Source organism: Protopterus annectens, chromosome 2.part1 (assembly GCF_019279795.1).
Source record: "Protopterus annectens isolate FY-2018-M chromosome 2.part1, PAN1.0, whole genome shotgun sequence".
Taxonomy (NCBI): Eukaryota; Metazoa; Chordata; order Ceratodontiformes; family Protopteridae; genus Protopterus; species Protopterus annectens.
The window spans coordinates 1982569838-1982583084 of record NC_056729.1 but is presented as its reverse complement, the minus strand read 5'-3'; positions in this window follow the sequence as shown (position 1 = coordinate 1982583084).

The window sequence follows — 13247 nt, the reverse complement described above, 5'->3', positions numbered from 1 at the left end:
ACTAGTCTTGTAATACCTGTACATGGTACGTGTCAGCACAAATGGTGTGTCAGCTAGGGAAATGTAGGTCACTGTACCCCTCTACACCTCACAATGTCCTACATGGTATGTACCTCTCATGACAACTACAGAAAGGGAGAAGGACACAGTCATACCTAACAAACAGTGATAATGCCCTCAAACACATTACCTATGCAGAGTGACTGACAAAACCACAGATAGAGTGCCTTTCATACTACCTACACAGAGGTTACCACTGCTGGATATACACAGTTAAGTCACACCCATAGCAGTTGTCCAACAACCATGGTAACACCTCACAATATCCCCAGCCTAAATGAGCTATGTCTGTCATCCTTGGCACCGCAGTAAAGAGCACATGGTGGAAGTACAGGTTCCTACCCACAAATAAGCCATACCCTGGAGTGAACCACCTAGCATTAAGAAGCAAGGCTCCCCATTAGTAGATGTCAGACATACCCCTGTTGAATGTTATGCAGATAGGTAATATGCCATATGAGTCACCCTGTGTAACTGTTTGACAGGAGCAAGTACAATCACATTACATATGCCCCAAGGGGCAGGGTAGCATAACAGTATGCGGCTGTAGGCCCAGGGCCAATAGCATACTACCTACCTATGACACAATGCACACACACATGTACTCATTGCAATACCAACTATGTGAGGTGGAATGAGTGTGCCACTGACTGTGTGCAAGGTCTGTAATGGTGTGATTGCTCAGCATGACTTTGTGTCTGTCATGGTAGTGTGTGTCCTTGGTGTAAGGCCAGAGAAAGATGTGTCAGTTATTGGGATACAAACATACTACATTGCCATGTGTTGTGATGTGGTTCCCTGTATGTGACTGCGGTGTAGGTAGGGTTATGGCAACAAAGACTAGGGTGCATTACCAGTGACATTTTTACTGTGCATTGCATGCAATGCATGGGTTGATAATGTTCTCCATCCATTACCTTGATACAAACCCCCAGTGTGAGGTTATGCATTGGACCTCAAACAGTGTGCCGACTGCTGGAGTATACTAGTTTGTTGTATGGAGTGTGCCAGGCACTGTCACACAGTTGTTGGCTGAGCACTGATATGTGGTCATTTACATGTGTATCCCCCAATAGACAGACAGATGCTATATATGGCAGTTCAGTAATATCACTACAGTAGAGTATTATGTGTGCCATATCACTTGCTCACATATTTTTCTTTTCCTTCCAGGATGATGGTGCACCAGCGCAACCCCACGTACTCTGCTGCAGAGGAAGAGGAGATACACCAGAGCCTGGTGTGGGATTTTGCCACACTCTTTTCCCACACCAGCCAGAACCAGCAGTAGAGGGCTGCACTGTGGCAAGACCTTGTCCGTCGGGTAAATGACATAGGCATGCATAACCGGGCATATGAGCAGGTACTCCATCACTGCAGTGATTTAATTAGAAATGTCCGTCAGCGTGCGTCTGATATCCACAGGCAACAGCTTGCCACAGGTGGTGGGGTGGCTATACACCCCCCCTCACCAGACTGGAGGGGCTCCACATAAGTGTTGTAGCTCCAGCCCAACAACAACAACATCCGCAGACATATGTAATGATGGAGGTTAAAGCCACCCAGCATGTGGACTTGGAGCGTGCAGGTAACATGCCATATCTATAGTTGACTGTTCTCTACACTGGTAGTTTATGCATGTGTGAGGTGTGTACTGTGTTTGTAGCTGTTATCCTGGTAATTATTGTGCAAGAGTGATATTCTCAATATCAGCAGTAGACCCATGAAAGCCAACTGTTGTACTACTGAACTGTATCATACTCACAGTATCAATGGCACAGTTGTGCCCACTGACAATAAATGTCTTATTTGTGCAGGTCCCTCTGGTGTAACAGCAAGGCAGCCAATCCATGCTGGTGAGTGTGTAATAACAATACCTTTAATACTAATGATAATAATAGTAATAATACCCTCAAACAGTATTGCTATGTGTTTGATTGCAGGTGTGTTTGTGTCTGTGTGTTTGTATCTCATGTACTGAGGAGTGTGCATGTGTGCAGGTGTGCATGTGTGCATGTGCCCAAGTGTGCATGTGTGCCTGTGTGCCTGTGTGCATGTGCGCATGTGCTCATGTGGGCATGTGTGCATGTGCCCATGTGTGCATGTGTGCATGTGCGCATGTGTGCATATGTGCATGTGTGCATGTGCCCATGTGTGCATGTGTGCATGTGTGCATGTGCCCATGTGTGCATGTGTGCATGTGTGCATGTGCCCATGTGTGCATGTGTGCATGTGTGCATGTGCCCATGTGTGCATGTGTGCATGTGTGCATGTGTCCATGTGTGCATGTGTGCATCTGTGGTAACATTGTGTACACATTGTAAACTGTGTTTCCTGTCTTCCTCTCACAGGTTCTGGTGTTGCTCTGGTGGTGTGCAGCAGAGAACCTGAATCCACTGCTGGGGATAGTGATAATGATGATACCTGTGTAATGGCACAGGGAGGTGTGCCAGGGTCCATTGTTGGTCAGCCAATCGACAGTACACAGCAGTCAACCCCATCAATGCGCACAGTCATCCTGCCAATACATCCATTGTCACCAATGTCCCTAGGTGATGGACAGCATACAGTGGGCATTGACCAGGGTAATGTGGTATCAGTGGCACATGCATCCCCTCACAGCAGCCATGGCCAGAGTCCTGACATGGTACCACACAGGCAGATGTCCAGGGGTTCTCGTGGGAGCATCCGTGGTCGTACTGCCCCTGTCAGACGTGCCCACAGAGGTCTTTCAACCTCAGCTATGTTCCGGGCTGTAATGCAGGCACAGTCACATATGGAACGGTACACCAGACAGGGTTTGAGTGAGCTGAGAGCACATTGCACTGTTATGAATGACACTATGCGTGACATTGCGGCTGCCATCGGTAATTTCACTGAGGTCATTGACAGACGTTGGGGGGACACATTAGATCTGTTCCACAACTACATGTCCATGAGCCAGGGCAATGCAGGATGGTTGAGGCGTCGACATGGATGTATGCCAGCAACATCAGCAGCTGGCAGTCATCGCGGATGACAACAAACCCGTGGCCGCTCCCATAGTGCCAGTACCAGCCCCAGCAATGCTGCGTCTGTGCTGTCATCAGACCGCCATAGGAGACCACGTGCACATAGCTCTGGACAGTCCCAGCAGGGACATGTCTCCAGTCATCAACTAACTGCTTCTGATGACAGTACCCAGTCCGGCTTAGTACCTGATACTGTCCGTAGCACCCCTGCCAGGCACAGGTACCGTGTCCGTGGCCAGAGACAGTGATCTGTATGACCTGGCAGGTACAGTCTGTGGCTGTCCACAAACACCCGTATATGGCAGCCACGAGGTGGAACTGTGTGCATGCATACACACATGCATAATGCTAACACCTAGGGCTAACACATACATGCACACACTGCATCAACATTGCCCCATCTTGTACTGTTGTCCCTCACTAACACACACATACATGTCGATTGGTTGTATCAGTGGCAGACTCAGACATACCAAGTACACACCCTGTGCATATGATGAAACTGTGCCACCTCCTGCAATCTGTAACATTGATGCAGGAACAGGTTAACATGGTGCTGATGCACAGGGTGACTACATAGAAGTGTAGTAATATTATCATGTTGTCAACAGTACAGTGTAATGATATCATTGTGGGTATATCCCAGCATGCCTGATGCATTAACAGTATGATTGTCATTGTATTGTTTGGTACAGGCCTATTAATTACCATAGTGTAATGTCTGCACATCTTTGCATTCTGGTGGTAAGGCTGAAAACAGAAGGCCACCTACATAGGTAGCACAGGGGATAAGAAAATGGAAGTAATGATACTCAATGATGGACATGTAAACCGCAAGATGCATGCAGTCCAAACTCTACTCTGCATGGAGAATGTTGATATCTGTGCAGTAATAGACAACAGGTTCAAGACTCCCAAGAGCACCCTAGCACTACCAGGTTACACCTCATACCATGCTTGACAGCCCCAAAACACAGAACTAACTATGACAGGAGGGTGAGTCTCATTAAATGTCAAGGATACTGTGGTGGCAGGACAGGTAGCTTACATCCTACTAAGTTGGGAGCTGCTGATTGAGGGCTCAGTGTCTGTTATTCTAAATGTGTATTAGTTCTGGTTTAAGCACTTGGGCTTCAGGCCAGTTATTTTACATTACGAAGGTTCATGGTCTGCACTCTTGTGGGAGGAGAGGCTGGACTCTGCCCGTCTGAGCTGGGAATTTCTGGCTAAAGGCTTATAGTGCCTGCATATTTGAACTGTTTCTTACTGAAATTGGTACACCTTGTTTGCTGTAGCATAGACTAAATCCAGGCCTGCTGAATGTAGCTTTGTTTGTATGCTTGTTTGCTTGTTATTTCCCTGAAATACTAATTCCACCTGAAACGCAGCTTTACAGCGCCTCTGTGGATCCCTAGTGACATCTGCATTGCTTACTATACTTATTTCCTTGTTTCACTTGAAAGAAAGTTACTGTTTATCATTTTTGCATTTAAGTTACCTGTAACACATTGCATTTGAGTTACCTGGCACTTGCTCACTAAAGCATTTATATATGCCAGCACTAACAAATTAAAAGCACTACACCCTCACAAACTCACCTTGAATACCTTGTTCCCCATTGGCCCTTTTTGTTGCCAATTATAAAAGAATTCCCAATACTATTGTAGCATGTCCAAAGGTCAGTTGTCAATCTCCTCTCTAGTCCAGCTGGTGAATCTGGGAATCTTGAGGCAATGTTACAACTGCCTCATGTACACAGACAACCCTCTCCTCCTCCCAACAAATTCCAACACATGTGAGAGATGCAACCATATAGCCAAACTGGAGGCTAAGCTCTCTCAACTCAGTACTGGCGAAACCTGTCAGGAGGAGAAGGAAACCACTACAATTCCAGTCTCACATAGATCTACCACGACAGCAATCCAAACACATAAACACACGAAAACATACTCGGAGTCTCTAAATAAAAATCTGCCTAAGCAGCAGACACCTCCAAAGCAGACACACAAGCAACCACTACCCCAGAACAGAACACGTGCAACACATAGCTCACAAAGCCAGTGTGCCGAACAGTCACAGCCCTTAAGGCTAAACAACACACCTGATACACTTGTAATAGGTGCCTCTATCGTCAGGCACACTGACGTCCAGCTCACCAGGCTGAACAAGGAGAAGGCCACAGTGAGATGCCTGTCGGGCGCTATGATCCGCCACATAACACAAGCACACAGGTCACTCCAAGGCATGTACAAATATGACTCAGTCATTCTCCATGCCAGTGTGAATGACCTGAGACGTACCTCCCTGGACTACATGATAAGAGACATAGAGGAGCTCTCTGAGCATGTGGCCCAGGCTGGTATGACCCTGACCTTGAGTAGCATCTTAACCTCACCAAGAATGATGCCACAATATGAAGACAAGATGATAAATTTCAACAATTGCCTTAAGTTTCGGTGTCATTCAAAGGGGATCCAATGCCTGTCAGCCTGGGATGACATGCTCAACAAGCCACGATGCTTTGCTAGGGACGGCTTGCACCTGTCACCCCTGGGTCTTTGGATATTGGCAAAGGCTCTTGCTACCCCCATAGTACCTTTTTAGGCAAGGCTCAATAGACAAAACCACCTCCATAGGTATCACAAGGGATAGGAAACTAATAGTAATGCTACTCAACGCCAGCAGTGTAAACCTCAAGATGCATGCACTGGAAATTGTCCTTAGCATGGAGAACATCAATATCTGTGCAGTAACAGAATCTTGGTTCAAGGCTCCCAAGAGCACCCCAGCACTGCCAGGTTATACCTCATACCATGCTTGTCGGCCCCAAAACTTGCACCGAACCAGAACAGGAGGGGGAGTATCAATATTCGTCAAAGATACACACACCTCCAGGTTGGTGGCACAGCACGAAGCATCAGAGACTATCCATGTGCAACCAACAGTGGGTAAAACTGCCTTCCAGTTCATTGCCTGGCACACACCACCCTCCCAAACCCAGGAACCCCACTTGGCCTTCCTGAGAACACTGGAAATATGAAGGTCTCTCCAAACACCATTATATTGGTGGACTGCAACTACACAAACATAGACTGGGAGCATTACTCTAGCTCCAACACCCTAGCTCAAAGGTTCCTAGCATTTATACACTGAAATGCTATGGAACAACTTGTTACCACTCCCACAAGAGGGGGAAACATACAGGACCTGTTCATCACCAACATGGGGACTCTATGCTCCAGACCAGAAGTGTACCCTCATTGGTAAGATCAGACCATAAACTAATCTCACTGGATATTCACATCCCAATCCCACCCCCTGCCACAAAACCACAGTGTAAAACTTCTCTACAGCAAATTCCACACCCCTCAAAACTGAGGTGGAATCCTTCAAAGACCCCGGGCCTGTGGAAAATACGGCCCAGACCACAGAATGCTTTATAAACGCATTCTATGAACACCTTCAGGAATGCATGGATCATGCAATCCCAAATAAAAACAAGACCCAATCCTACAAAGGCAGACATCCTGTCTGGTGGACCACAGCCATAAACAAACTATACAATAGAAGGAGGAAGCCACTACATGATAGAGGAAAATCCCAAAAGGGGAGGCTTCTCTGTTCAGTGTAAGCAAAATACTACGGGCACTCATAAAATCGTCTAAGGCCAGCTTTGAGAGTTGAAATGCACAGGACACTAAGGATAATCACAAGGCTTTCTTTAGTTATGTTAGGAACCTGGGTGGGAATTCCCAGATATGCTCAGAATTAGTCCAAAATGACAAAAAACTACACCGAACCCACAGACATTGCCAACATCCTAGCTGACAGGTTCAGTGCAAACTTCTCCCCCCCCTCCCCACCAGAAGGGCAAATATCTATCCCAGCAGAGTGCTGCCCCCTGACATCTCAGATGCTCAGGTAAGAGCTGCCCTCTCCAAAGCAAATAACACAGCATCAATGGGACCAGACGGTGTCCCGGGCTGCATCCTACATGAACTCCAACAAATAAACCCAAACATAAAACTACTGTTCAATCTCAGCCTTACCACAGGTTATGTACCCAAAGAGTGGCGTACAGCAACAGTGGTCCCTCTCCACAAAGGTGGTGCCTCAACGGATCCTGGAAACTATCGCCCCATAAGCCTGACTACCTTGGTCTGCAAAGCTATGGAAAGGATCATCATGGACCTCATACATAAAGATATTGGGGACCTACAGACACTGGATCCTACCCAGTTTGACTTTAAGGGCAGATCCTGCCTCTTACACCTGGTTGATTTCTTTGAAACAGTCACCAAGGCCATTAACAAGGGGAAGGTGGTCCACACAGCCTACCTGGACCTCGCAAAGCCTGATACAATACCCCACTTGGGCATTATAGATAAGCTCACCAGCTTAAATATACACCCCTATGTCACTAGATAGGTTGCAAACTGGCTCAAGGACAGAACCCACATGGTTAGAATTGCTGGAGCCATGTCAGACTCCAAACCAGTTACAAGTGGCGTCCCACAAGGCTCAGTCCTGGGACCTCTCCTGTTTGGTATATATGTCTCGGAGGTACAGGCCAACATGGAAGGACTGTGGCTGACCAAGTTCGTGGATGACTGCAAACTGGGTGCTATAATTGACTCTCCAGCCGACACAACCATCCTCCAAAAGGGCCTCATAGAAACAGACAACTGGTGCCAAAGCCATGGCCTCAAGCTAAATGCCACAAAGTGTATAGTCATCCCCTTTGGCAAAAAGAAAGTGGCCACAAATGACCACATAGGTGGTAATCCATTACGTACGGAAGAAGTAATTAGGGACATGGGGACCGAAGTTGATAGCAATCTCTCATTTGATGACCACGTGGCCAAAGTGGTTAGAAAAATATTTTATATAGCCCACCTAATCATGACAGGATTCACATCTAGATCAGGGGAGGTCATCGTGCCTCTTTACTCATCCCTCATCAGGACCATAATTGAGTACAATGCCCCTTTTGGGATTTACCTTACCAGACACCTGCAGCAACTGGAAAGACCACAAAAGTACCTCACCAAGAGGATCAAAGGGCTCAAACAGATACCATATGCTGCCCAGTTAACATAACTCCATACTCAGTGGCATACCGCCTGCTCAGAGGCGATCTGTGCCAGACGTATAATGCCATGTCCAACCCGGAAGTAATGGACATGCTGCACCTCAGAAAATCCAACTCCCATCGAGCTTTGCGCTCGAGAGACTTGAACCTCAGCACTGACATCAATAGGACATGCTGGAGGGACAGATTCATAACCCAGAGGCTCCCTTCACTCTGGAATAAAATCCCAGTCCAGGTTAGGCAGAGTCCCTCATTGACTCTCTTCAAGAGGAATCATGATGAGTGGATGGGGGATCGTAGGTGTACCCCGGTTATCACTTCTGTGTCAATGTTAGACAGAGGTACAGTATACTAACCTCAGAAAAGGGCATAGCAACATTAATCTAAAATGGGTGGCGAAAGCCAAACACACACTGGCTTGGCTTATAAATGCCCTAGGGCAGATAGCCTAGTATGAACCTATGAACCTATGTACCTATACCCACACCCCCAGGTTGTTGCCACAATGTGACGCATCACAGACTATCCACATGCAGCTAACAGTGGGTTAAACTGACTTCCAGTTCATAGCCTGCTACGGACCACCCTCCTAAACCCAGGTAACCCACTTGGCCTACTTAAGAATACATGAATATCTGCAGGTGTCTCCAAACAACAATATATTGGGCAGCTTCATTTACCCACACATAGACTGGGAGCATTACTGTAGCTTCAACACCCTAGGTGTAAGGTTCCTAGAATCCATACACTCAGTTGCTATGGAACAACTTGTTACCACTACCACAAGAGGGGAAAACATGCTGCACCTGATCATCACCAACATGTGGACTATATGCTCCAGACCAGAAGTGTATCCCTCACTGGTAAGATGACACCATAGATTACTCTCACTGTATATTCACATACCAAATGCAGCCCCTGCACAGAAAACCACAGTCAAAATGTTGTGTAATGCAAATTCCATGTATTCACATGAGGCAGGCTTCAGACATGGGAACTATTTAAGGTCACAGGTACATATGTCTATGTGGCACACACATACCTCATGTGTGCATTGACATTACTGATATAATCTATGTCATACAATATTAAGAACAACACCCCACACACATGGACAAACTGTGTGACAAAAACACACATGGCATTTGTAGGATTCAAACCCCTATCTAACTATGTTATGACATTTGAGAGAGACACATTAGCAGAGAGCGCTATTTGCATTACTGGGAGGTTTCCCTTCTCCTGCTATACTTATAGGGTGCTGACATCATCAGTGTTTAGAAAGAGGAATGTGCATCATGTAGTGTGTTCTTCTAGTTGCCAAAAGGGACATCTCTTTCACACAGAATTGCACACACACTAACCTCCCTCATCCAAACACACACTCAGCATTTAAACCCCTACTTAAGTATGTTATGACACTTGAGAGAGACGCATTAGCGGAGCATGCTATTAGCATTACTGGGAGGTTTCCTTTCTCCTGCTATACTTATAGGGTGCTGACATCATCAGTGTTTAGAAAGAGGAATGTGCATCATGTAGTGTGTTCTTCTAGTTGCCAAAAGGGACATTTCTTCCACACACACTAACCCTCCTCATCCAAACACACACTGAGCATTTGCAGGATTCAAACCCCTAACTAACTATATTACAATATTTGAAAGAGATGCATTAGTAGAGCGCACTATTCACATTACTGGGAGGTTTTCCTTCTCCTGCTTTACTTATAGGGTGCTGACATCATCAGTGTTTAGAAAGAGGAATGTGCATCATGTAGTGTGTTCTTCTAGTTGCAAAAGGGACATTTCTTTCACACACCCTAACCCCCTCACCCAAACACACACACACTCAGCATTTGCAGGATTCAAACCCCTACCGAACTATGTTATGACACTTGAGAGAGACACATTAACAGAGCACGCTATTCGCATTACTGGGAGGTTTTCCTTTTCCTGCTATACTTATAGGGTGCTGACATCATCAGTGTTTAGAAAGAGGAATGTACATCATGTAGTGTGTTCTTCTAATTGCCAAAAGGGACATCTCTTTCACACACACTAACCCCCCTCACCCAAACACACACACACTCAGCATTTGCAGGATTCAAACCCCTACCTAACTATATTATGACACTTAAGAGAGACGCATTAGCGGAGCGCGATATTCGAATTACTGGGTACCTGCTCTTCTCCTGCAGTATTTATAGGGTGCTGACATCATTATTTATAAAGAGGTATGTACATCTATTACTATCTGTCAGTTAGGGGGATAGCATATATATGCATTAACAGCCGCCTACTTCAGGGTCAGATATGCACATCAGCACTGCCAGGTTATGTTTTATACCATGCTTCGTGACCACAGGACCTGTAACACACAACACAACCAGTTCAGACCACCCCTCCCATATCCAGGAAACACACTTTGCTTCCCTGGGAACAGTGTAGAATATGAAGGTGTTCACATACACCATTACAGTGGTTAACTTCAGGTGCAGGTATATTGTGTGGGGGAACTACTCAGGCCTCAACAACATCACCCTACAGCCACTATAATTTGTGAATCCATGTGCTATGGCAGGACCACTCACCACAGCCACAAGGGGGAATACATATTGGACCTGACCATCTGCAACATGGGGACTCTATGTTCCACACCAGAGGTAGACCACCATTGTTAATATCTGACCATACCCAACTTTCCCTGGACATCCATATCCCGTCCCCACCCCCAGGCAAGGAAGTCACTGCAAACAAAGTATTTATCAAAAGCAGACTTTGCACTTGTGAAGACTGGGGTGGAAGACTTCAAAGGACCCATGCTGGGGGATTATACAGGCCACTCTGCATAATCATTGACAATTGCATTCTATGAGCATCTGGAAGGTTTGCATTGATCATGATATCCCAAATAAACCCAAGACTCCTCCACAACAGGAGACCTGTCTGGTGTACACCAGCCATATATAAGCTGTACAACAGAAGGAGGGAGCTAATACATTACAGAGCAATATCTCACAGAGGGAGGACGTCTCTGAACAGTATTGGCACGACACTTCAATCCGTCAAAATCATCACGTCAAAGTGTTGACAGTGAAATTGTCCAGACACTGCAGATAAGGCTCCCCTCAGTCTGTAATTGACACCCAATTACTGTTATAAGTCCTCACCAACCCTCTTCCAGCAAACACCAGCCACATGGATGTGACATTGCAAATTCAACCCCTGGGATCTCCACTGTGTCCCTGCTTGACGGAGGCACAGCACACTAGCCTTAAACGGTGCTTTCTGTGACCTACTTTACAGAGGCACAGTAGCCTACTGTACTGGGGAGGCAGACTCCAAGCACACTCTGGCTAAGCTTGTATTCCCTAGGGAGAACAGCCTAGTATTGACCTCTACACCCATATGTTTAATTTTCAGATGCACAATATTTGTTGCTGATAAACTGTTTGCAGGTCTTTATTGCCATAGCTTTCCCTGTTTCTATGAGCAACTTGTGTATCTGTGGAAGATGTTTGAATATGAGAGGGATCCACTATTTAACTTATGTCTCTGTAGTCATTTAACTGTGCACACTGGGCAGATTGCTGTATTGTGGGAGGTTCCTGGATTAACACATACAAATATCAGATATGTGTGGCCAACTGCTAAACTGAGACATGGCCTAAGTGTGTGAGCATGCCCAGTTCAGGCTTTCCATGGCTTGTTGCCTGACATATGTCTCATTTATCAAAGTGTGCGAGTATGCCCAGTGTGAGCTTTCCATATGTTGAAATCTGCAGTCCACCACATTTGTGGTTGTGTGTGAACTTCAACAATATTTCACATTTATAGTTGTGTGTTGGGAGTCATGTTGTGTACTTACTGCCCAACTGCTTTGTGCCTGAACCCAACAGGGATTATACTGTGCCTGCAGGGTTTCCATGGGATAGTTTGCATACAGTTGTCAACATCCTTTCATACTGACCAAACACTGTAATATCGTATAGTGTACTGGTTCAGTACTTTCACTGTGGTGGACAGTATCCTGGATTTCAGTCCTATCACTGCTTTAAATATTCATAGTGAGCACACCAGACTGGTTAAGGGCCAGTTGTGCACATATGACCATGTTGCATTTTGTTCAGATATGGACTACTTAAACCAGGCTTGTCCAACATTGGTAGTGTATTCCACAACTTGGGTGGACATTGACAAACTCTAGCTATGTGCCCTAGGCCATTTCTAATGCTAGTCAGAGAGTGTGTTTGTCCTTCAACACACATTGTAACTGGATTTTGCCATGACATATTTCAAGGTTAGTATACTGTGCCTCTGTCTACCCATGACATAACAGTGATACCCAGGGTAAACCTACCATCTCCCATCCACTCATCAAGATTCCTCTTGAGGAGAGTCAATGAGGGCTCTCTGGCAAACCTGTACTGGGAGTTTACTCAAGAGTGGAGGGAGCTTCTGGGTTATGGATCAATCACTACAGCATGTCCTATGTATGTCAGTGCTGGGGTTCAGGTCTCTCATGTGCATAGCTCACTGGCATTCAGATTTTACAAGGTGCAGCATGTTCATTGATTCCAGCTTGGACATGGCTTTATACATCAGGCACAGATTGCCTCTGGGCAGGCAGTATGGCACTGTGTGGAGCTGCAGTTTGTTTAATCAGGCAACACATGGCATCTGTTCGAGCTCTTTGATCCTCCTGTTGAGGTAATATTTGTGGTCTTTCTAGTTGATGGAGGTGTCTGCTGAGGTACATCCCACAGGGGCCATTGTACTCAATTGTGAGGCTGATGAAGGATGACTGAAGAGGCACGATGACCTCCCCTGATCTAGATGTGACTACCTTCATGATTAGGTGGGTATATGGTATGTTTCTGTAACCACTACAGCCACATGGTTGTCAAATGCAAGATATCTATCAACTTGTGTCCCCAGGTCTCTTATTACTTCTAAAGTACTTAATGGGTTAACACCTATGTGGTAATTGGTGGGCACTCACTGTTTATCCACAGGGGATGACTATACACTTTTCTGCAATTAGCTTGATGACATGGCTCTGGCACCAGTTGTCTGTTTCTATGT